The sequence below is a fragment of the Heteronotia binoei genome, chromosome 7 (assembly GCF_032191835.1).
Source record: "Heteronotia binoei isolate CCM8104 ecotype False Entrance Well chromosome 7, APGP_CSIRO_Hbin_v1, whole genome shotgun sequence".
Lineage (NCBI taxonomy): Eukaryota > Metazoa > Chordata > Lepidosauria > Squamata > Gekkonidae > Heteronotia > Heteronotia binoei.
Window position 1 is genome coordinate 83,911,215 of NC_083229.1, and position 25,389 is coordinate 83,936,603.

The following is a 25,389-nucleotide window of genomic DNA, read 5'->3' on the forward strand; positions in this document are numbered from 1 at the left end:
ACAGAGCCTTGTTCTGTTCCCTGGGCAATTTACATATTTACATCAATTTACATATTGAATAATCACATTTTATACATTTAATGTCATTCTTTTAATGATTATGTCCCATTGTTCATTTTGAAATTGAACAAAACACAAATCAATTGTTAATGTTCTTTCAATACCTATCAAACAAGTTTTCTGCAGCTGCAAGCTGTCCACCAAATATGCAGGTGTTGTTGCAGATAGATAAATGGCAGTAAGTAGTCTGCATCCGAAAGCAGAACTGAATGAGAACACAGGCTAGCCACAGGGTCATCCACCAATGGAAGATTAAAGCATTCAGCAGCTTCAGGCACCAGCGAGTAGAACTTAGAAATAATGGGATGATTTGACTTCCCACTTGGAGTGCACTATCCTATCAAATACCACAGGGAAAGGGATCACAAGCGGGAACAACCCTGCTTTTGGAAAAAGCCCTGGTGGAACTTGTTGACTTCTTTGGGTCAGGCATGTCCACCTCCTGACCGTTCGCAGGAATTTCAGAGGCACAGAACCTTTGGAAGAATCTCACGGAATACCTCCTGCAGGAATAGTTGATTCTTCATAGTCATTGCTACAGGTTCCTCCTCGTCCAATAATTTGCCTTCCTCTTTATGCAAGGAAGCATCAGAGCATTCAGAGTTCTGTTCCTGATCACCTAAAAACAGGCTTGTTTATCTGTCTGACCTAGTATAGTTGTCCAGCCTCCTTCTCTTGGGCTGAGGGGGGTGGTAGAGTGAGAGGTCTGATCCATTTCCCTACTACATGATGCGCTGTTAGAGAGCGAGTTATGCCTGTAACTGCTGAGACCTAGAGGAATCCCTATGGCTCCTGGGGATGGTTTGTACGATGACTTCTCTGATCTCCCTCTGCATCTCTTCTTTGAGCCAGGCTAGTAAATTAGCCTGAGTATTATTTCCAGAGAGATCCAAGTTGGTAGCCGCTGCCAAGTCAGACCCAGGTTGGGACCCCTTATGTGAATCTTGCCAGGAAGAGGAAGGAAACTCAAGGCTAGTGGGAAAGCCATCTTGGATCATGACTTCAGCTAGGCCCACCAGCACTGCCATTTCCCACTGCTCCGATATCAGGGAGGCATCTTTAGCAAAGGGCCTCACAGAGGCTTTAAAGTAGGGTATCAAACACATTTGTTATGAGGGCCGGATATGACATAAATGAGAATTTGTTGGGCCAGGCCATGTCAGGCTGGGCCATGTGTGTACCTATTTAAGATTAGGTAGCAGAGATATAAACTTTATAAAGGACACAAACACAATTAAAGATTTTTAAAAAATTAAAACATACTTAAAACATTAGCACTCATTGGTCTTAAAGGTGCTTTCTTTGCATCTCTCCCATGGGATCCAGAGAACAGGACAAAGGAAGCTCTGGCTCTTTCCTTCCTTCCCAAGGGGGCCGGGAGGGGAAGGAACCTCAGCCAATAGAAGGAAGAAAACCTTGGCTCAGTAGCTCTAATGTGCAATTGAGAGGGCCTGGCAAAGCAAATCTCCCTCCCTCCTTCCTCCCAAGAGAGGAGCCTCAGACAATGGAGAAAATAGAGACTGCTCTATAGCTCTTGTGCGATTGAGCAAGCCTTGCAAAGCAAGCTGTTATGCAGAAGGAAGCAAGAGAGAGAGAGAAGAAAGCAGATGACAGTCAGTTGCTCAGGGGCCTGATATAGGCTTGCCAATCCCCAGGTCCCAATGGGGGTTCTCCCGCTTTTCCAGGCTCCTTCCTGCCCCCAGGCAGCTAGCCGATGCGGGGAAGCCCCGCTCCCACAGCCACCATGTGCCTTTCCACCTCCGGAGGCAGGCTTTCTCTTGGAACGGTGTCTGTGTCTTTAAGGCTGAATGGGTGTGGGGCGGGGAGTAGGCAGAAGAACATGGTTGCTCCCAGTCCCTGTGAAAGCAGCTCAGACCCTCCGATGGTTGCACAAGCTTTTCAGAGGTCGTTTGCATAAACCTGAACCTTTGGTTGCTCTGTGTGACTTTGAAGAAGTTGGAAATTCAGCAAATCATGAGTAGAGATGCCAGTCCCCAGATGGGAGCAGGGGAGGGGAAGGGAAATGTCTGCTGGGCACTTCATTATTTCCTATGGAGATCGATTCTCATAGCGTATAATGGAGAATTGATATGGGGGTATCTGGGGCTCTGGAGGGGCTGTGTTTTGAGATAGAGACACCAAATTTTCAGCATAGCATCTGATGACTTTCCTCAAAATGCTCTCCAAGTTTCAAAATGATTGGACCAGGGAATCTAATTCTATGAGCCCGAAAGAAGGTGCCCCTATCCTTCACTATTTCGAATGTAGGGAAGTCACTTAAAAGGTGTGTGGGTCCTTTAAATGTGATGGCCAGAACTCCCTTTGGAATTCAATTGTGCTTGTCACAACTTTGCTTGTGGCTCTGCCCCAATGTCTCCTGGCTTCACCCCCAAAGTCTCCAGATATTTCTTGAATTGGACTTGGCAACCCTAGCCTGATAGCAACCCTCCAAGGGCCTGATTCAGCTCCCGGGCTGCATGTTTGACACCCCTGATCCAAGCCATAGAAGATTCCCTGCTGTTTCCCTAGCCAATTAACTTACCCCAAAAGTACCTGGTAGAAACTGTGGAACAACAGGAGAGCCCTCTCTCTTACCCTTTCAGTTTCTTTTCTTCTTTTACTCCCAATGCCTGTTGCTGCAAGAGCAGCCAAAGTATGAGCTTTATGAAGCACAGTCCCCAAGTTATGAAATATAGCAGTCAGAATGGGTGAAAAGGGCCTGGGGGAGGGGGTTGGGTTTGAAGGGAAAGGGCTTCAAACACCAGCAAAATGGCCCTGATCTAATTCCAGGGATCCATGGCTGGTAAAAAACAAAACAAAAAGCCAACAGAAATACAATAGAAGATTATGTATCTACTACAGTATGAGTAGTTTGTCTTGGAATAGTTCCTTGTGGGCTTATGCTAAAATGAGTGCGAATATATCATTTAGATGAATGCAGTTTAGCAATCTGTACCTTTAGTAAACTACTAGCAATTTATTCACCGCACTGTAATTAATTCTAAAAAGTTGCTACTGGCAAATAAGTAGTAAAAATATTGTGTGGTTCATCCCTGGAGTCACAGTAATCACAATCAACTTTTCACCCTCTCATTTGGCTTCTATTATTGGTAAAACTGCACCAACGGGTAAAAGGTAGAAATCCCTGGAAACTCATTTCATGATGCTTGGCTTCAGCAGTAATTATTTTTAGGTTTTTAAAAAATGATTATTATAATTATTGTGTGTATAAAGTAATGCCATGCCCAGACCTGGGCAGTCACACTAGCTTGAACTTGTCAGATCTCAGAAGCTAAACAGGGTCAGCACTGGTTACCATTTGGATGGGAGACCACCAAGGAAGTCTTTACAGGTGGAATGAGAGAAGAGAATTCCCAGTGTTGCTGCTTGGCCCTTTGGCTAAACTCTTTTTATAACAATTGTGAGTTCCTGTTTTGGAAAGTACTGCATAATACTGTACCGAACTGTACAATACTGTAAGTATTGGGAAAATGGAAATACTTCTCTTTCCTGCTGAGTCAGATCCTGCATGGCACTGGTTTTATTTTGTACTCCTTGTTAAGACATTCTAGGTACAGCAAATTGGTTTTATGCTGATGAAATGCCAACATTTGCATCTGTCCTTCAGTTGCCTTGGTGAAAGTGTCATAGCATGTAAGAAAGCTAGGAAAATAAGTCTACTCATGCAATAACGTCCTGTTGCTTCTTGCCAGTCCATTCCAACTATTAGCTTTTGGCCAAGCCTCATCATTTTTTCACTTTTGCAAAGCCTTCATGCACTTTATACATCACCACAACTGCTTTCAAAGTGCAAAGCAAGCTGCTGCTGTCTCTGTATCTGTGCAGAGTCCCTACCACTTTGCATTTTCTTTTGGGGACAAGCCCACAATTGCTTCTGCCCTGATTTTTCAGCATTTTTGAACTGTTTTTCTCCTATGCGAGTAAATAGCAACTTGCACACCATTTGCGGTTCTGCAAGAAGCCTCATACTGTGCTGTAGCCGATATGAAATTGCTGTTGGAGACGCTCTGTGTTCCCTTTTTTAAAAAAAATTATGTAAAGAATCTATATAATTGAATCAATATTGGTCCCAGGTCTGATGAAGACTGGAAAGAAACAAGTACTTAATCGATTGGCTTGTCACCACACTACTTTGGGACTTGAAGGTACATGTTTTGGACATTTGGACTGGTTTCTATATATTTCTTAGTAAATTGGTCACTAGTTTGTATTTTTTGCTGTGTTATCCATTATAGTGACCTCTCTCTGTTTGTGTTCTATTGTATGCTAACATAGCAGCTCTACCCTTATAATAAAAAAGCATGTTGCTAAAGGCAAGGGGGAGGGGAGAGAACCATATTTCTTCCAGAATACTTACTCCATGTCAGGAGTGGTGGCAGAGACTACCATACCTGATCAATCCAGGGCTAATAGGTGAAGGGCAGAAGGGAGTAGAGGGGTGAGCTGCCACTCCAGAGAGGGGTCCTGTGAGCCTTCTCCCATCCCACCATAGGTTTGCAATCCTCTGTCATTCTGTTTCAGGCCAGGCTACCTCTCAAGGTTTCAGAATAGGAAGGAGAGGTGGTTATACCACCCAAGTCCTCTTCCTCTCCAGGGCTGGCTTCCTCTTGGCTCCCTCTCTATTAGCTCAATCCTTCCTTTCCTCCATAGTCAGGTACGCTATCTTGTCTTTTATGGATTCCCTGACTATTCTGGAGCAATCTATCTGGCTCCTGACCATCCCCCTCTCCTAGCCTTCCTTGCATGAGTAAGTCAGGCCCCCGGCTGTCCTCAGCTTGCTCCTGACAGGTATGTCAGTCAATCCTCTCCCTCCAGCTGGCATCCATGAATCCCATTTTAAAGAAGCAAGATTTTATACAATCAATAATGACTGATGTTCACCTAGAGCATCTGTACTTGGAAGCAACAGAAGAACAGATGTGAATGTTGGCATTTCATCAGCATAAAACCAATTTGCTGTACCTAGAATGTCTAACAAGGTGTATGAAATAAAACCCAGTGCCATGCAAGATCTGACTCAGACAGCAGGAAATAGAAGTATTTCCATTTTCTCAATACTTACAGTATTGTACAGTTCAGTACAGTATTATATAGTACTTTCCAAAACAGGAACTCACAATTGTTATAAAAAGCATGGTAGTTCAAAATACAGCAGGAAAATCTTAAGAGAAAATCATTTTGCAAAAGAAACTAAAGATGTCATCATGACTATGTCCTTTGCTACAGTCACTGCCACTTCAATGCCACTTTCAGATGGAATAAATAGGTTTCCATTGAAGAGGGTGATGGTTCTAGTATGATTTCACACTATTTGAAATAGTATTGTTTACCATAAATTTTACTAGTAGCTGGGAAAACACTAATCTACCAGCTATTCAACATTTGAAAAAAACCCTTCCTTTTAATTTTAAGGAGCACATTTCACAAAATGGAGCCATTGACAGAGAGATCAGGAGCTACTGCATATTTATTTATTTTATTTACATTAAACTTTTATCCCGCCCTCTCTGCAAGCGGACTCAGGGCAGCTCACAACACTCATTTACACGATTTAAAACAATAAGTCAATAAAATCTATAAAATCTATTGATATGACTTCTAAATTATGAAGAAATATTAGTTTTTAACACAAAACAAGACAGAATCCCAGTATAAGAGCCCAACAAGCTCTCAGTTTGTTCATTATATTGAGTGGCAGATAAAGAAGATTGGGAAGGGCAAACTGACCTGAAATATCATGCTCATGGTATCCTGGAGAGTAAGAGATGCACATCCCCTTCCAGACTTTCCCACACAGTATTGGAAGGAGAAATGAACTACCCTGTACTACTTCAGTTCTGGGATGAAATTAGCTTTCTGCTCATTTAAACTTCAGATGCTTGCTGTCAACAGCACCACATGGCAACTGTGCTGCTGTAGTTCTAGGCTTCTGAGGTTCAGGGCTAGGAAATCAGGAAGCTAATTATCTACTGAAGTGAATCTTTCTTGCATTACAGGAATTGGGGAATCTTGTTCCAGGACTGGCTTTTGCCAAGGTTCCTGACTACATAGATTTTGAGCATCCACTGGCTCTCTTCAAAAGTTATGCCAAACCTACACATGAGGAGAGCCAGTAGGCGCAATCCTTTAACCTATGAATAGCCCAATAATGTAATAACAATGTAACACTGTTGCATCACACACACCACTGTAATCTTGCCAACCCATTATAAGTTGTCCACATGGTTTTGTTTTTTAACAATTGAGAGAGACAAAAGCACGCAAACTAACAAAAGTAGTAGATAATTAGCTGTCTCAAATTCCTGTATGATGCTTTTATTAGACTTAAGGGCAGTAAAAATTCTAGAACACCACCTTGCAAAAATTTATATGGAGGCATAAATGTCATTTAGAAACCTTTTCTAGTGAGCAACTTGTACTTTATAAACCTTGCTTTGGAAAGAGCCTGTGAAACAGCATATTGAGGCCACAGATTAATAAAATATGATGTTTTCCCCAAAGAAGAAGCATTAAACGTTTTAAAGCACAACAGAACTGAGAAAGTTCAAACTCAAAAGTGGGACAATGGTAGAATTTCACAAAATGGCTACTATTAGTTTTGGCACCCAAATGCTTTCCAGTGATGTAACTATTGGCTTACAAACAGAACTGCAGCATCCTGATAAGGAAAACAGGACACAGTTTGACAAGTGAAAGCAACTTGCTGTTAAATGTTAGAGTTTAAGGCCCATTTCACACCTTATACAGAGGGAAACCAAATTTGACACAAAATGTTTATCTAACAGGTACCTATAGGACACTGCCTGTAAGTTGTACCTGCTTGACTTACATTAACAAATTCACACTTTTATGTGTGAAACATGTAAAGAGTACACCTAAAAATGTAATATATGAAGTTACCTTAATGCCAAGGAGGCGAGTGGTGGTGGAAGAAAAAAACCAAGTGAGATTGCCAATGTTGCTTTATCACTTTCAAGTAGAGATGGGCACGAACCAGCACATGAAGCAATGTTCATGCCAAATTTTTGCTGGGTCAGGGATTGTGAAGTGATGTTCATGGAAGCACATACATCATGAAGATTTCCTGACCATTGGGGGTGGTTTGAGAAATGGCAGGACTGGATCTACATGTATTTTGAGGGGGGGGCAAAATTTAAAAAATGGCGCCCCCTTATGGGTCCATTCTACCTTATGGGCCCATAGAATAAAATGGACTCCATACCCAATTTGGCGCCCCCCCTCTGGTGGCGTCCAGAGCAAGGACCCCTCCTAGATCTGCCCTGAAAAATGGATACATTTCCCAGAAAACTGGGCCTTGATCAGTCAAACTTCAAGACAATGGTGAGGGTAGAATTCTCTCTAGCCTTGGAAACACCAATAGGGACCCTCCAAAGCTTGACAGGCACTGCTGACTGCCAATTACATGGCTCCCATTCAGCTCTATGGAATCTGAAAACTATATAAAGCCCAAGCTGCAGCACAGCTCTCCTTTGTTGGGTTTTGCAGTGAATTGGAGAGCATTGGAGTGGAGAGAGATAGAAGGAAGCTGATCAACTTTGCTGGGCAGGGGATTGTTCTTTGCTCTGTGTGCTACCCAGCCTTTCTGCTCATGTTGAGCAGTAGGTTCAGCTGACTAACATATCTATGATGAGAAACAGAGCCTCCATGCACATCCAATAGGTAAACGTTAAAAATGTGTAATCAAACAGCAAAATCTTATGCGATCGTCTGTGCTGTCCCATTTTACACTGTCAAGGCCAGGGCTTTTTTTGAGCTGGAATGCAATGGAATGCCATTCTGGCCATCATTCCAGCTCAAAAACTGGGCAGTGAATGGAAGCCATTGTGCAACAGCCCATTGTGCAGCAAACAGGTGGGCGTGGTAGTGGCTGTCATCACTGCCACAGCTGTGGAAATGCCGGGGTGGCCTTGGAGCCTTTCCTCCAAGCCAAAGGCAGATGCTGGCCCTTTGTCCTCCTCCCCCCTGCCACTATGGGTCAACAAGCAAGTGCTTGTTGGTGTGCAGTGGAAGTTGAGGACAACAAAGGGCCAGCACAGGACAGAGGCTCCAAGGCCAGCCTGGCCTTTCTGTGGCGGTGGTGGCAAGGCAACAGCCACTACCACCCCCATCTGCTCACTGCACAATGGGCTGCTGCACAATGGCTTCCATTCACTGCTTAGTAATGGAGAAGCTTCTCACCCACTGCTCTTCTGCCAGGATCTGCCCCTGCTCAGCCATGGCTCCCCAACTAAGAAATGTAGGACATGCCAGAGGATGGATTTGGGCAGAAAAAACAGGCCATGTAAGTGAGGAATGTGGAGGGCTGCTTTTTTTTTAAGGTGGTGTGCAGTGTGGCGTTGCTTTGCAAATGTGCCGAAGGGCCAAGCAGCAACACTGAGAATTGCTCCTCTCTCGTTCCACCTGTAAAGAGGCCAAGTAATCATTTCACAGATCCCTCTTAAGGTGGCGGGAAGGAGGAGGGAGAAACTGCCTTCTGAATGAGGCAGGAATGCACGTCCTGTGTCTCACCTGCACTCTGGCACAGTGCACTCATGTGCACACTGTCACTGTGCAAACACTGGGATGGGATCCAGTCTTGAGAAGCATTGGCTTTGTTACAAAATTATAAAATCCCTTAATTAAAAGAGTGAGTGCAATTTTTAAAAACCTGAAAATTGCTTTACATGCTTTGTAATGTAAGACTTGTGAAATTAGTTCTGCTTAATTGCACTGATTTCAGAAGCAAGGCCTGCCTCACATAAGCACCTCATGCAACCTTTTGGGGGTATTTTTGGAATTGTCCAGGGCAATCTTCAGTGTGGTTATTCAGCAGTAAATCCCATTGATCTGGATTATTCATTATTAAGCATGTTTAAGGATGTAATATGAGAAGGCAGTGTTTTAGAAGATGCAGTTCACTGTAAAACAGGTGGAGTAAGGCTGGGCACACAAGACTGCAGGTATGTTCTGGTGCAAAAACATAGTCTTTTATATGTTCCAGAGCTGGTGCCTATGCATAGGTGGCAGTTTCTGCTACTCTTTCAGTTCCTTAGCAGTAATAAAAGTAAAATATAATCTGCTTTGTTATCTGGATTTCTTTTCTTGCACCCCTGTAGTTAGTAGCTTCTTTTCCATTTATAAGATTTAGTTTTTTAAGGTATAAATGTCTACTTCTAGCAAAACCAGCAGTTCTGAACAGAGGAGATGTTTAACTTCTACTATCTCTCCATGTAGCCTTCAAACCTGGTATTGTTAACCGGTTTGGGGCTGTGCCCCTTCCCCTCTCAGCAATTACCAGGCTAGAGACATTCTTGTTCAGAGAAAAAAGCTTTATTTTCACTTCTGCAGAAAGTGGAGAGACGGGCAAAAGGAACGCCCTTCTCTGCCTGATTTAGCCAAGCCCCCAGCCTCTTAAAAGTATTCCCGACGTCATTCCCCTATCTCACTCTGTGGCTATTTGCCATTGGTCCAGAGCTTACAGTCTGACTCGACCGGCCGCGAGGCTGGGCTTGACCATATAAAGGTTTAGTTTACTTAGAAAGATACATTTGCCTAGCAACATTTTTCCCTGTCATGGGTGCTGGGGACCCTTCAGAGGAAGTTGAGTCTGATGAGGAAACTGTGCCCCTGCCACCTGCACCAGTGCCCCTGCCTCCTGCTGGAGAAGATCCCAGCCCCCCTGCCTCGCCCTCTCGGGTGGCTCGTGTGCGTGACCGCCTCCGGCAGGACCTCAGGGATCGGAGGAGGGCGGCACGCTCACAAGCAAGACGCTCCCTGAGCCCTGAGTTCTGAGAGGATTCTGGCCCTTCTAAGAGCAAGGATGCTTGAGTGGTAACAGGATCCTGGCTGCCTCCCTGAGCCAGCAATTAGCCCAAACGGGCAACAGCCAGCAGAGGGCTATATAGCTGTGGGCTTTGGGAGGAAGCTTTGTGGAAGCAACTAGTCATCTCCCTGACATTCTAGCATCCACTCCGGCTTGACTTTGGTTCCTGACTCCCTGACTTTGGCTTTGGACTTCTGGACTCCCTGACCTCGGCTTCTGGACCTCAGACCTGCGATACTTCTACAGTGATTCGGATTTGGCGCCTCGGACCCTCCTGCTTACTGGCTACAGACCTCGGACTGCCTCTGGACTTTGCCTGACCCGGCCCCAGCCGTGACAGATTGCTTCCACCGACAAACACCCACTCCACAGGATGGATGCTGAAGCAAGTGAAACCACAGAACTACTGGCTGCGCTCCAAGCCCAGGTACAGCAGCTAACACAGGCAGTAGTGCACTTGCAGCAACAACCTGCGGCCAGTGCTCCAGCCAAGTGCCCAGTTCCCCCACCTGACAGATTTGGGGGTGCCGTGGAAGAATTTCCTGCCTTCCTAGCACAGTGTCGGCTGTACCTTGAACTGAGAGCACGGGACTTCCTCAATGACAAAACCAAGGTGTGTTTCGTCATCAGTCTGTTAAAGGGGCAGGCGGCCAAATGGGCCACACCCTTACTGGTCGCGTCCTCTCCCCTACTGACTGATTACCAGGGGTTTGAGGCCCACCTGTCTGCTGCTTTCTCAAACCCAGTCCAAGCAGCCACAGCCAACCGGAAGATCAGGGCACTGAAACAAGGCAACTCCTCGGTGGCTCAATATGCCACTGAATTCAAGCTCCTGACCCAGGACTTGGCGTGGAATGAGGCTGCCCAGATGGACCAGTTTACTGAGGGGTTGGCAGAGGAGGTCCTGGATGAACTGGCCAGGGTGGAGCAGCCACCCACGCTCCAAGAACTTATCACCCTCTGCCTCCGCATCGATGGCCGCCTGGAAAGTCGCCGCCAAGCCAAGACCAGAGGGCGCCAGCTCCCTGCGCCGTGCTACCTGGCTCCTCGCCCGTCCCCAGCTAGTACCAGCACCAAGGATGAGCCTATGCAGCTTGGAGCTGCTCGACCCCGCCTGACCCCAGAGGAAAAGACCAGACGCCGCACGCAGAATCTGTGCCTCTACTGCGGCACGGCAGGCCACTATGCCTCTGGCTGCCCTGCTAAGCATCGGATACCTGGACCTTCGCTGCCACCGCCGCCAAAAGGGCAGCCCCAGGCGTAAGTGGACCCCCCAGCCTGGGGCGACTAGCTGGGTCCTCCGAACAGCGGGCTGATACCCCAGGGCCATTCCTGCTACCAGTCAAACTCCGTCTGCCTGACGAACGCTGGCTGTTCGTGTATGCCATGCTGGACTCGGGAGCGGCCCACTGTTTTATAGATGCCGCCTTTGTGAAGCAGCACCAGATCCCTGTGCAGCCAAAAGGGATTCCGTCGCTGGTGGAGGCTATTGACGGGCGCCTCCTCCGTTCTGGCCCCGTCACCCAGGAGACCTGTCCCATCACCTTCCACGTCCAGCAGCACCAAGAACAGCTGCGGTTTGATGTCGCCCGCATGCCTCGCTTCCCGCTGATTCTAGGCCTTTCCTGGCTGAAGCTGCACAACCCCATCGTGGACTGGGCCCAGCAGGAACTACGCTTCCGAGACCCATGCCCCCATCTGACTCCTCCCACCACTCTAGCAGCTGGCATCCCGAGTGGTGGTCCTCAGCTCCCTCAGAAGTATGTGGACCTTGCTGATGTCTTCGAAGAGACAGGAGCTGATCAGCTTCCCCCTCACCGGCCCTACGACTGTGCCATTGATTTGGTACCTGGGGCACCACTCCCGGTGGGGCGTCTGTACCCAATGTCGGAGCCGGAGTTGGCAGCTCTGCGAGACTTCCTGGACAAGAACCTGAAACGCGGATTCATCCGACCCTCAACCTCTCCCCTATCTGCTCCAGTGCTCTTCGTGAAGAAGAAAAGTGGGGAGCTCCGGCTGTGCAATGACTACCGGGCCCTGAACAAGATCACCATCCGCGACCGGTACCCTCTACCACTGATCCCTGAACTCTTGGATCGCCTAAAGGGGGCCCAAATCTACACCAAGCTGGACCTCCGTGGAGCGTACAATTTGGTGCGCATACGGCCCGGAGACGAATGGAAGACCGCGTTTGGGACCCGATACGGGCAGTACGAGCACCTGGTAATGCCCTTCGGACTGACCAATGCCCCCGCTGTCTTCCAGAGGTTCATGAATGACATATTCCGGGACCTGCTCGACCGCTTCGCGATCATATACCTGGATGACATCCTAATTTACTCCCGCAATCCTGCCCAGCACGCCGAGCATGTCCGCCAGGTCCTGCAGCGCCTACGAGCCCATGGTCTCTACGCCAAGCTGGAGAAGTGCGACTTCGACCTGCGCTCCGTCGAGTTCCTTGGGCACATCGTGTCACCGCAGGGGATCCTCATGGACCCGAAAAAAGTAGAAGCGGTCCTGACCTGGCAGGCTCCTCAGAATCGCAAAGACCTGCAGCGGTTCCTCGGTTTTGCCAACTACTATCGGCAATTCATCCCAGCCTACGCATCCCTGACCACACCCCTGACTCAACTACTCCGCCCCAAAGAACCCTTCCACTGGTCCCCAGAGGCCGATAACGCCTTCTCCACCCTGAAGACTCGCTTTGCCACTGGGCCACTCCTGAGATACCCCGACCCCCAGCTTCCCTTTACGGTGGAAGCTGATGCCTCCAACGTGGCCCTGGGAGCAGTGCTGTCCCAGCGCGAGGAGCCGTCCCAGCCACTACAGCCCTGCGCCTATTACTCGCGGCAGCTCACTGCTGCAGAGAGGAACTATACCATCTGGGAGAGGGAGTTGCTCGCGATCAAGGCGGCGTTTGAGGTTTGGCGACATTACCTCGAAGGGGCTCGCCACCCTGTTCAAGTGCTCACCGATCACCGGAACTTGGAACACCTCCAGACCACCCGCCGTCTCAACCAGCGCCAGATCCGGTGGTCCCTATTCTTCTCTCGCTTCGACTTCCGGATCTCCTACATCCCCCATACCCAGAACCGGAAAGCAGACGCGCTCTCCCGGAAACCGGAATACGCCCCTGCCTCAACTGAGACCGCGCCCGCTGCTCCAATCCTGCCGCCCTCAGTATTTGCAGCCACCTCCACTTCACCAGCACTCGTGGAGGACATTCGGGCTAGCCAGGCCAATGATCCCTGGGTCCAGCAACACCTCCAGGCTCTCCAAGATGACCCAACAGGGGAGTTCACGACTCGAGGCGGCCTCTTGCTACACCGCGAACGCCTCTATGTGCCGCCCGGGCCCTTGCGGGCAGAAGTGCTACGCCTGACCCACGACTCGTTACCCGCCGGGCACTTTGGACAGCATAAGACCACCCACTTGCTGACAAGGGAATTCTGGTGGCCACGAGTTCGCGCTGATGTTGCCCGCTATGTCAGCTCCTGTGACGTCTGCCGACGGGCCAAAGACATCCCAGCCAAACCCTCAGGGTTGCTGCAGCCCTTGCCCACATCTTCAGGACCCTGGGATACCATCTCGATGGACTTCATCACGGAACTTCCACGCTCCAAGGGTCAGACTTGTATCTGGGTGGTCGTCGACCTATTTACCAAGATGGCCCACTTTGTTCCGTGCCCGAAACTCCCCACAGCTCAGGAGACGGCCCAGCTTTACCTGCAACACATCTTTCGTCTGCATGGACTCCCAGCCCATCTGATCTCCGATCGGGGCCCTCAGTTCTCCTCTCGGTTCTGGCAAGCCCTCCATTCCAGCCTGGGTACTCGAGTGCACCTGTCCTCGGCCTACCACCCACAGACAGATGGCCAGACAGAGCGCACCAATGCCACGCTAGAGCAATATCTCCGCTGTTACACCTGTTACCAGCAGGATGACTGGACCACTCTATTGCCCCTAGCGGAGTTTGCATACAACAACGCGGTCCATTCATCCACCCAAATGACCCCGTTTGCTGCAACCTACGGGTACCACCCTCGGTTCTTCCCAGCGATCCTACCACCCACGAATGTCCCCGCCGTCGATGCCTACCTGCAAGAACTCCGTGCCAGCCAAGACTTGCTCCGAGAGCAGCTACAGCAAGCCAAGGAGGCATATAAACGGGCTGCGGACCGAAAGAGGCAAGAAGGCCCTCCAGTGCAGCCGGGGGATCAGGTGTGGCTCTCAACTCGCTACCTGCGCCGGCCTGGTCGGTCTCACAAGCTGGATGCACGGTTCATTGGACCCTACCCCGTCGTTGAACAAATAAACCCCGTCGCCTTCAGGCTCCAGTTGCCACCCCACCTCCGCATTCACCCCGTGTTTCATCGCTCCCTCCTTGTTCCGGCTGCACCCCCTGACCCAGCTCGGACTCCTTCCCCACCGCCGCCACCACCAGTGTTGGTGGATGACGAGGAAGAATATGAGGTGCGCCAGATCCTGGACTCCCGGTACCATCGTGGAGGCCTCCAGTACCTGGTGGACTGGGAGGGATACGGCCCAGAAGACCGGTCTTGGGAGCCCGAGGACAATCTTCATGCCCCGGACTTGGTGCACCAGTTCCACAACGACCACCCCGACCTTCCAGGTCCCTCGACGGAGGGGGGCCATGGGGGGGGGGATAGTGTCATGGGTGCTGGGGACCCTTCAGAGGAAGTTGAGTCTGATGAGGAAACTGTGCCCCTGCCACCTGCACCAGTGCCCCTGCCTCCTGCTGGAGAAGATCCCAGCCCCCCTGCCTCGCCCTCTCGGGTGGCTCGTGTGCGTGACCGCCTCCGGCAGGACCTCAGGGATCGGAGGAGGGCGGCACGCTCACAAGCAAGACGCTCCCTGAGCCCTGAGTTCTGAGAGGATTCTGGCCCTTCTAAGAGCAAGGATGCTTGAGTGGTAACAGGATCCTGGCTGCCTCCCTGAGCCAGCAATTAGCCCAAACGGGCAACAGCCAGCAGAGGGCTATATAGCTGTGGGCTTTGGGAGGAAGCTTTGTGGAAGCAACTAGTCATCTCCCTGACATTCTAGCATCCACTCCGGCTTGACTTTGGTTCCTGACTCCCTGACTTTGGCTTTGGACTTCTGGACTCCCTGACCTCGGCTTCTGGACCTCAGACCTGCGATACTTCTACAGTGATTCGGATTTGGCGCCTCGGACCCTCCTGCTTACTGGCTACAGACCTCGGACTGCCTCTGGACTTTGCCTGACCCGGCCCCAGCCGTGACATTCCCCTTATCTAAGGCAATAGAAGTTATGTGCATAGACCCCAATTGTGTTCACAGCTCGTCCTTGCATATTTATTTTTTCCCTGTGTTCTTTGTGCTACATATTGCTGACTAGAAGAACGAATGCTGTGGAAAAATTAAAAGACTAGGAACAAAGAAGGGGGGGTCTAATTCTAAGTCTGAGTAGCAAGAGAATGTAATAAGAAATGGCCTAACCATATCTAAAAGCTAACACAGAGAAGTTTAACTGCTAAAAGGTTGGGGAAAGGTGGGAGTCCCCTTTTCCCTATAATGAATGAATGAACATTATCCATATTTTCTTTCAACAGTATCAGAAAACAAAGCTGAAGGGAGAATTTTTTCTATTTGGCAGAATTACTGGGAGTATCATAAATAATTAAATCTACAGTGCCATCCTAAACAGAGTTACACTTTTCTAGGCCCAGTTTGAAACCACTTTAGTTTCACATAGTCCCTTAAAGTAAGGAAATATGTATTTTGATTTGTTTAATCTTTTTTGAAAATGGCTAGGTCTAATACAGTACTACACAACTATACACACTGACTCAGAAATTCAGTTTCATTCAGAGCTTTATTTCTTCTTTTTTTGAGCAGGAATGACAGGAAAGCAGTTCTGGCTGGCTTGATGTTGGGACTGTGGCCTAATATGCAAATGAGTTCCTGCTGGGCTTTTTCTACAACAACAGCCCTGGTCAAGGCTTTACAAAATCAACAAGCATTCTCAATGGGAACATTCACAAATCTTCCTTCCACATGGCTACAAATAGAACGGTTGGACTTGTCATGTATTGGAATTTAATAGGACTTTCTGCAAGATATTGATATGTTGAATTGTGCCTGAAACAGAGGACTTCCTGATTGCACAAGGTTTTGGTGTCTGATTACACATTATTGAGATTTACATGTTGTATGTGCATGGAGACTCTGTTTCTCATCATACATATGTATATCCATTGATATTGTGGACACTGTTAATTTGAATGGTGCTATACAGATATTCAGATTTGTGGAGGTGATAATGCCCTGCTCCTCAAGCATGCAATTAAGGCATAGGTGGAGCCCCCCACTCCCAGTCTCTTGTGCAGTGGACAAGGTTCCCTGTCCATTTGGTGTGTGTAGCTTGCACAGAGTTTGTTCTATACCAGGGATGGCCAGACTTGCTTAACATAAGAGCCACATAGAATAAACGTCAAATTTTTGAGAGCTGCAAGACGTGAAACATCAGATTTTGAGAATCACAAGGAAGGAAGGCAGTCAAATAGATGGAGGGAGGGGGAGGAAGAGGTGGAAAGAAAGCAACTTTTAACTTTAAACGCATTCTCCAAGCCACTGGCCTTCTTTTGGGGCTCATAGAATTAGGCCCCTTGGTCCAATCTTTTGAAACCTGGGAAGGGGAGTTTGAGGAGAGGCACCAAATGCTATGCTAAAATTCAGTGCCTTTACTTCAAAACAACAACCACTCCTGTTGTATACATTCCTGAAGCTGCTCCTGACATTTCCCCAAAAGCACTTTCCTGGAGGTACTGTCTTTCTGGGGCTGTAAATTCAATCCTTCCAAATTTGGTGGCAAGTAGAAAACAGTTTGCTGAAAATCACCTGTGAATTTGGAGCCTCTAACAAGCCAGGGCCCCTCTGTCCTAGAACATCACAAACTTAATGAACCGGTTTGGTCTGCATTAGGTCATTTTAGTTTGGTTCATGGGTCCGCCACTAGTGTAACTTCCTTAATCTTACCACTGCTACTACTAGTTCCTCAAAGCATTGCACTACACGATAGGCATTCTTCTAAGTACACCAAAAACCACAAAGCTCATGTGTGCCTATTTTAACAATACTGTTAACAATATATAATACCTTTTTTAATGTGTAAATGCAACAGCTAGAGCAGTCTCCATTCACCTTCTTTGCAAATGCTTTAAGCCACTCTTTTACATTTTCATTAAAATTCAAAACCCAAGTCTGGGAAGAAATCTGCAAATATTTATTTTAAGCAATTTTTAATCAAACTGGTATTTCCCCCATTCCCCAGCTATCATAATTCCAGGTTTATTAATCAGGATATCTCAATCCCAAACCAACCCATCATTCTGCATATCCTAAGGCCCAATTCCACTTTTTACTCTGCTTGTTGTGTTAATTTACAAAGGGATAAGGATCAGCCAAACAAAAATAAAAAGTTATTTATTTAAAGTATTTTAAAATTTGTTTTCCTACAAAATGGGACCCAAAGCAGCATATGCATTCCCTCATGTTATTTCAGTACTAATTTCACCACTGCTGCTATCCAATAAAAGCTTTGCTAATTTCAACTGCTTCTCTGTTTTAATGAGAAGAAAGGGACAACCCCACCCTATTTACTCTTTACTAAGCTGTCTTCAGAATGGGTTATAAAATGGCAGGGTTCCCAAATCCCCCGCTAGGCCTGGAGACCCCTGATTTGGAGCCTCCTCCCCCCGCTGGCCATAAAAGGGAAAGCCGGGGGAGGGGGAGAACCGCAGCCCTTTCCACCCAGCCCCGAACGCAGCAGCCAGAGCTCTTCCGTTTTCTCAGGCTGCTTCCCGCCCCCAGTCAGCTGGCCGGTGAAGGGAGGGGAGCCCAGCCACGCCCCCAAAGGACCATGTGCCTTTGCACCTCCGGAGGCGAGTGAGTTCTGCCGGCTTCCTATTCCATGCCATAAAGTGCCCAGCTGGTGTGCCTGTGTTGCTGTGAGAAGCTGGCAGCAACTCGTGAGTACAGAGTCCCCTGCATCAGATTTGCCAGAAACGGGGGGGGGGGGGCGGGGGGGAGGGGGAGGGGGTGGAGAGGGAAACGTCTTCTCATAGGGTATAATGGGGAATTGATCTGGAGGTTTCGGGGGCTCTGGGGGAGCTTTTTTTTGAGGTAGAGGCACCAAATTTTCAATATAGTATCTAGTGCCTCTCCCCAAAGTATCCCCCAAATTTCAAAACGATTGGACCAGGGGGTCCAATTCTATGAGCCCAAAAAGAAGGTGCCCTTATCCTTCATTATTTCCTATGGAAGGAAGACAATTAAAAAGGTGTGCTGTCCCTTTAAATGTGATGGCCAGAACTCTCTTGGAGTTCAATTATGCTTGTCACACTCTTGTTCCTGGCTCCGCCCCAATGTCTCTTGGCTCCACCCCCAAAGTCTCCTGGCTCCACCCCCAAAGTCCCCAGATATTTCTTGAATTGGACTTGGCAACCCTATAAAATGGTGAAAGCAGGCTTAGAGTGTTTTTCACCAATACACCCCAAAATGCTTCAGATACTGAAGCTTATCCACAGTTTATAATTCCTCTAGTTAATGCTGGTTTGATAATTAACACAGTTGAGCAGCATATTGGGAGAAAGAAACTTGGAAACTAACTGTTGTACTTCACTAGCATCCATCCCTTCCAAATTTTATCTAATCTTGGAAAGTCCTGCTGCCAGATCTCTTACGGAGCTGTTTCACCTCATCTCTTCCTTTCCCATGTTTTCTTAAATGTATTAAGTTTGGAGAGAAAATGGCAGAAGAAGCTAAAGTTAAGCTGTTTCTAAGCTGTTGCTGCTGATATGAACACTGGGAAGAGGAGTTATTTATTCCTCCTGACTCATATATCAGAAGTAATTTAAAAGAAACCCTACAGTTCCTGAACTTCCCATTGATAATCAGGATTTTAAAAATGCTCAGAAGTCCTTAGCCCTTGTCAGTTATGATTTTGGTGCTCCTCCTCGTCCTCTCCAAGAGAATGGCTACGCATGATCCCGTTCAATATGCATATTTAATCTCTCTCTTTCTCTCTGTGAAGTTGCAGCTGATTAATGGCAATCCCCATATGGTTTTCAAGGCAAGTGATTAAGCAGAGGTTGTTTGCCATTGTCTTTTTCTGCAAAGTCTTCTTTGGTGATGTCCCATCCAAATAATGACTCTGCATTGTTCTTTGATCTGACAAGATCGGGCTATGCTATACCATTCCACATCCCTGCATATTCATTGTTCATATATTATTCAGCTTTGGTACAGTCAATAAGTACATTTGGGTTTCAGTTTACTGAAGCTGGAAAACACATGTATTGCCCTACCCATACAATGTGGTGAACATGTACATAGAGAGGATACTAGTGCCATGTTGGTCTGAAGCAACAGAACAAAGCAGTCGACAAGTCACCTTTAAGACCAAGTAAGTTTTATTTAGAATGTAAGCTTTCACATGCTCTTAAGCAGACTTCATTAGACAAAATGGGAATAAGCAGCAATACTTAATATAAGTGGGCAGTGTGGAATCATGGGAATGTTTTTAGCAGATTAAAAGAATCACAAATAGGGATCTGTGTTTGTTAGTGTAGGACAAAACAGTATAAGTTTGAAAAGCAGGGGAAGACAGTGAGAGGGTAGTAATGGCTAAGAAACTCCCCTGAACAGGGACTCTCTTACCATTTCTGGAGTATTGGAAACTATCAGCCTTTTCAGAGAACTGACCAGAAGTGCCAGGAAAGATCCATCCTAGGGGTGTTGACCTCATGAAGGCCAGATCTTACATAAATATGACTTTATTGGGCTGGGCCATGTGTGTCAAAAATGTAATCTCAGGTAGCAGAGATATAGACACAGACAAACACAAAGATATTTTTCTTAAAATACAAACATGTTTAAAACATCAACACTCTTGCAATATTTTGTTTATTTAATAGTCTTTGATATTTGTCACCTCCCATACTGCTCCCTGCCTTTAAAAGTTGCCTACCTAAAATGGAAAAGCTGGGGGGATAGTGGGATTTGGGAATTTAAAAAAAAGAAAATATCAAGAAAAAGCACAAGGATTACAGCAGAAACTAAAAATATAAAATGCTCTGAGCCTAGGAAAACGTGAAATGGCTGGGCATTGCAAGCTATTCAGAAGTGGCAATGGCTCTCCAGCGTCTCAGGTTTCTTTACAGGATGGTTTGAGATAATAATTTTGGTTGTCCTCTTCAACACTTGCTCTCCATTGGAGCTCAACAATAGGAAGGGTATGTGTTCAAACTAATATTTCTTGAAAAACTGGAGTTCTTTGAATTTGTAGAACTCTATGTTTTAACCGTGGTTGGTCCCAAACTGTCCCACAGCCACCTAAAATGGAGAGGTGGGAGAATATTGGGATTTGGCAATGCAATTTTAAAAATAAAACATCAAGAAAAAGCAAAAAGATCACAGCAGAAACTCTAATATAAAATATAAAATACTTTGAGCCTAGAAAAATATGAAATGGCTGGGCATTGCAAGCTCCACCCCACCCCCACCCCCCATCCCAGGGCTGGTGCCAGGCTTTTTGGTGCTCTAGGTGAAGCTACCTATTTGCACCCACCCTCTCTCCAATTTTTAAAAACAGAAAAAAAGTAGGAAAAATGAAGAGACCCAAAGTAAGGAGGATGTGAGGTTTTCTGACCATTAGGAAGTCCTCCCATATGTACATACCCGCTGAAGCACTATATGAGAGAGGGTTGTCAACTTCCAGATGGGGACTGGAGTTCTCCTAGAATTGCAACTGAATCCCAGGTGACAGAAGTGAGTTCCCATGGAATAAAAGGCAGCTTTGGAGGATGGACGCTATGGCATTATACCCTCCTGTGGTTCCTCTCCTCCCCAAACTTCACTCTCATCTAGGCTTTCCCCTCAAACCTCCAACAGTTTACCAACCAGGAATTGGCAACCTTGGAAATGGATATCTATGTTGTCTCCCCAAATGTGTGAATTCAATGGAATTTCAAAAATGGTTGCAACCAAAGCAGAACGAGCATATCAGATGCTTTTGTGGGGGGTGGGGTGGGGGGTGGGACTTGGAATTTTGAACAGTAGTAAGTCCACATTGACATTCCTTTTGAATTTACACTTCCAAGGTTTTTTTTTTTTAGAAAAAGCCCAGCAGGAACTCATTTGCATATAAGCCTACACCCTCTGATGTCACCATTGTTTTGCACAGGGCTTTTTCATTGAAAAAGCGCAGCAGGGACTCATTTGCATATTAGGCCACACACCCTTAAGCCAAGCTAGCCAGAACTGCATTCCTATGTTTTCCTGCTCAAAAAAAGCCCTGTAAGTTCCAATATCACAATACAGCAGGGAATACCCAAGGCTAACAAATGCACCCAACTCTGCTGGGGACTTAAGAAAGGACAGGTTTCTTACCTGTAACTGATGATCTTCGAGTGGTCATCTGTGCAGTCCCACATATGGGTTTATCCGCCAGGATCGGGCCCACCTCGGAGAATTCAAAGCAATCCTTAAGTGTTAATTTTGGCGCGCCTTTCCCCTCGCCCCGGGGAGGAGGCAGCGTCTGCGCATGCCTAGACGAGGGGGAGGCGCTCAACCCACTCAGTTTCTTTTCGCCGCCGTAGAGGTGTAGTAAATGCAATGATATGATCGTCCAGCAGCGGGGAAGGCTGGGTGGGTATGTGTGACTGCACAGATGACCACTCGAAGATCATCAGTTACAGGTAAGAAACCTGTCCATCTTCTTCGTGGTCTCTGTGCAGTCCCACATATGGGTGTCTGGCAAGCTATTTCTCAGGAGGCGGGTGCTGGATCTGTAATGGAAGCACTGTAAGTTATTCAAGAGAATAAATTTGTACTCACAAATAGGTAGCCGAAGGCATCAGTCGAAGATCGATCGCAGCACAGCCTGCCCAAAGGAAGTATCACGCCGAGCACGGACGTCTAGAGCGTAGTGCGAGGCGAACATGGATGGGGACAACTAAACCACAGCAGTGCAGATGTCCTCCATCAGAATGCCCTTGCAAAAGGCTGTTGAGGTTGCGACGGCTCTAGTAGAATGAGCTCGCAAGTGCTCAGGTATGGGCTGCTTTGCCAGTTCATAGCATAGTGCAATAGTGGTAACAATCCACTTCGAGAATCTCTGTGTAGAGATTCTAGCACCCTGATTGTGGGTAGCATAAGTCACAAAAAGTCTATTGTCCTTACGGAACTGCTTAGTTCTTTCGATGTAGAAAGCCAGAGCTCTTCGTACATCTAAGTTATGCAGGGTGCGTTGTCCCGTATCTGTAGGGTGTTGAAAAAACGCAGGCAAGACAGAAGGCTTTCCTAGGTGGAACGGTGAAACCACCTTAGGTAGGAATGCGGGGTCAAGGCGCAGTACTACTTTGTTGTGGTGGAAAACTGTGTACGGAGGGTCTACTCTGAAAGCGCAGATGTCGCTGGCTCGTCTGCCGGTAGTAAGGGCTACTAGTAGAGCCGTTTTCCAGGTTAGGAGATGCAAAGGAATGGAGGCCATGGGCTCGAAGGGTGACTTCATTAACTGACTGAGAACCAGAGACAGGCTCCAAGCAGGTTGGATTTTGCGGATTGGAGGGTGGAGGTGAAGGATCCCCTTCAAGAAGGCCTTGGTGGCAGAGTGCGAAAATACAGTGGAACCCACAATACGTGGGTGGAACGCAGAGATAGCTGCTAGATGGACCTTCAGAGAAGAGTAGGACAGTCCAGCGTTGGAGAGAGTTGAAGTGTAAGTCAGAATTTGATTGATATTGGCTGATTCAGGTAGAAATCTTTGTAGATTAGCATATTCAGAAAAACGTTTCCATTTGAAGGAGTACGATTTCCTAGTGGCAGGTTTTCTGGAGTTGAGCAAGATGAGTCAGACCTCCGGAGTGAAGGTCATGAATTGATTCTCCATGCTGTAAGGCGGAGGAGAGCAGGATTGTGGTGAAGAACCTTGCCGCCCTGTTGGGAGAGTAGGTCCTGGGCTTGAGGGAATCGGTGAAATATGCCGTGCAATAATAGGAGAGTGGTGAACCACGGTTGGCGGGGCCACCATGGGGTCACTAGGATGAAGTTGGCATTGTCCGACATAATTTTCTGCAATACTCTCGTGATGAGTGGTATTGGCGGAAACATGTAGTGCATTGGTCCGCCCCAGGATTGTAGGAAGGCATCCCCTGCCGACAGTGGAGACGACGGGCCATGCATGTAAAAGCAGGGACATTGTGCATTGTCTGGTGCCGCAAATACATCTATCTCCGGAGTACCGAACCTCTGAAACAGAGGGTGGAGATAATCTGTTGATGGTCCACTCGTGGTCGTTGATGGAGTGCCGACTCAGAGCATCCGCCTGGATGTTGTCGACTCTGGGTAGATGCACAGCAGATAGGAAAATGCCCTGGGCAATGCTCCAGTGCCATAGGGCTAAAGCTCGTTTACACAGTCTGGTGGAGGCCATGCCTCCCTGTCGATTTATGTAGAAGACAGTGTCTAGCTTGTCCAATGTGACTTGGACATGTCTGTTGTGGAGTGACAGGAGGAAGGATCGCAGTGCCCTGTGGACTGCCAGTAATTCCAGGCAATTTATGTGGAGAGATCTTTCGTAATCTGTCCACTGGCCTTGTACGGTGAGTTTTCCTAAGTGGGCTCCCCATCCCCACTTGGAAGCATCGGTAGTGACAATCACCGAGGGAGGGGTCTGAGTGAAAGACATTCCCTTGAGGAGGTGATGGTCTAAAGTCCACCATTCCAGAGAAGGAATGATATGAGCTGGAATGGTAAGTACAGTGAGTTGGTGTTGACATTGGGGATGAAATGTCCTTACAAACCACAGCTGAAGAGGGCGCATGTGAAGCTTGGCAAAAAGGAGGACGGAGGTAGTGGCAGCCATTAGTCCCAGCATCCTTTGAAAGGTGAGAGCTGTTTGAGAGCGATGTACAATTATTTCTTTGGCCAGAGATTTGATGTGTTGTACCCTGTCTGCAGGCAGGTATGCTTTGCATGTAACAGTTGAGAGGTGTGCCCCTATGAATTGTATGGATTGAGTAGGGGTCAGATTGGATTTTGTGGTGTTGACCTGGAGGCCCAGGGTAGCCAAGAGGGAGAGGGTCGCGGAGACATCGGTCTGGAGCTGTTCCTTGGATTGGGCGACGACTAGCCAGTCGTCTATGTACGGGTAGATGGAGATGCGTTGCTGTCTCAGAATTGCTACTACCACCACCATGCATTCGTAAATACTCTCGGCGCTGTTGAGAGACCAAAGGGAAGGGCGCGGAATTGGTAGTGCTGATTCCCAATGGCAAATCTGAGGAACCTCCTGTGATGGTGATTGATGGTGAGGTGAAAGTAGGCATCTTGAAGATCTATCGATGCCATCCATGCTTGTTCTGGAATCAGTGGAAGAATGGATTGAAGTGTAATCATCTGAAATTTCTTGTGATGGATATGGAGGTTGAGCTTTCTGAGATCTAATATGGGGCGCAGCCCACCGTCTCTCTTCGGCACCAGGAAGTAGCGGGAGTAAAATCCGGTGTGATGATATTGAGGAGGGACTGGTTCTATTGCTCCCTTGTCCAGCAAGGTTGCTACTTCTAGGAGCAGAGGGGGGGACGGAGGGGTAGCTATGAACCTGTGGTGTTTTGGGGTCGAACTGACCTCTATGGAGTATCCGTTTTGAATGACTGACAGCACCCAAGAGTCTGAGGTTATGGCTTCCCAGTTGTGGTAGAACGGCTGCAGTCTGATGTCTGGACGGTGATGTAGTAGGAGTGGAGCAGGGGAGTCAAAGAGACTGTTTGTTGGCCGGTGTTGTCTTCTTTGTGGTTTGAGGGCATGCCGTCTGTAGGAAAAGCTGTTTAGTCTGAGGAGGCTTACGTCTCCAAGGTTCGTTTTGGCAAGGAGATCTGGAGCGTTTGTAATAGTTTGGCTTCCAGGTCCTTTGTTTTATAGTTGATGACTGTGGCTGGGTGACTCCTAGTCTCTTAGCCCTCTTCCTGCTGTCGTCTACATCGGTGAGGATATCATCTGTTGTGGCGTTAAAGAGGCCTTGCCCGTCAAACGGCAGATCCTCGATTTTAAATTTGATGTCTGGTTGCAGGGAAGAAGACCTGAGCCAGGCGTGTCTGCGCAGGGCGATAGCTGAAGCTAGGGTCCTGGAGGAGCATTGGGCTGCATGGCGAGCGGTGTTTATCTGCTGCTTGCTGACCCTAGAAAGTTCTTGCAGAGCGTGAGTGGCTTGCTTCTGTGCAGCCTCGGGAAGGGCTGTGACTAAGGAACTTAGCTGAGTGGTAAGGTTGCAAGCATACGCAGAGAAGTATGCCATATAGTTATGGATCTTAGTCGTGGCAGTGGTGAGCGAATAAATTTTCCTTCCAATGGTGTCAAGTTTCTTGCCCTCTCTTTCGGGAGGGACAGGATGCCTGGTCTGTTTGGATTTTGAAGAAGAATGTACTATCGTTGAGTTAGGAGCC

At 47.6% G+C, this 25,389-nt stretch overlaps 1 protein-coding gene across 3 annotated transcripts in view; it reads right to left on the bottom strand.

Annotated features, from left to right (window-relative positions):
* Window positions 1-25,389, bottom strand: part of DLGAP1 (DLG associated protein 1) — a 456,386-nt gene that overhangs the window by 241,152 nt on the left and 189,845 nt on the right. The gene's annotated exons all lie outside the window — the stretch shown is intronic.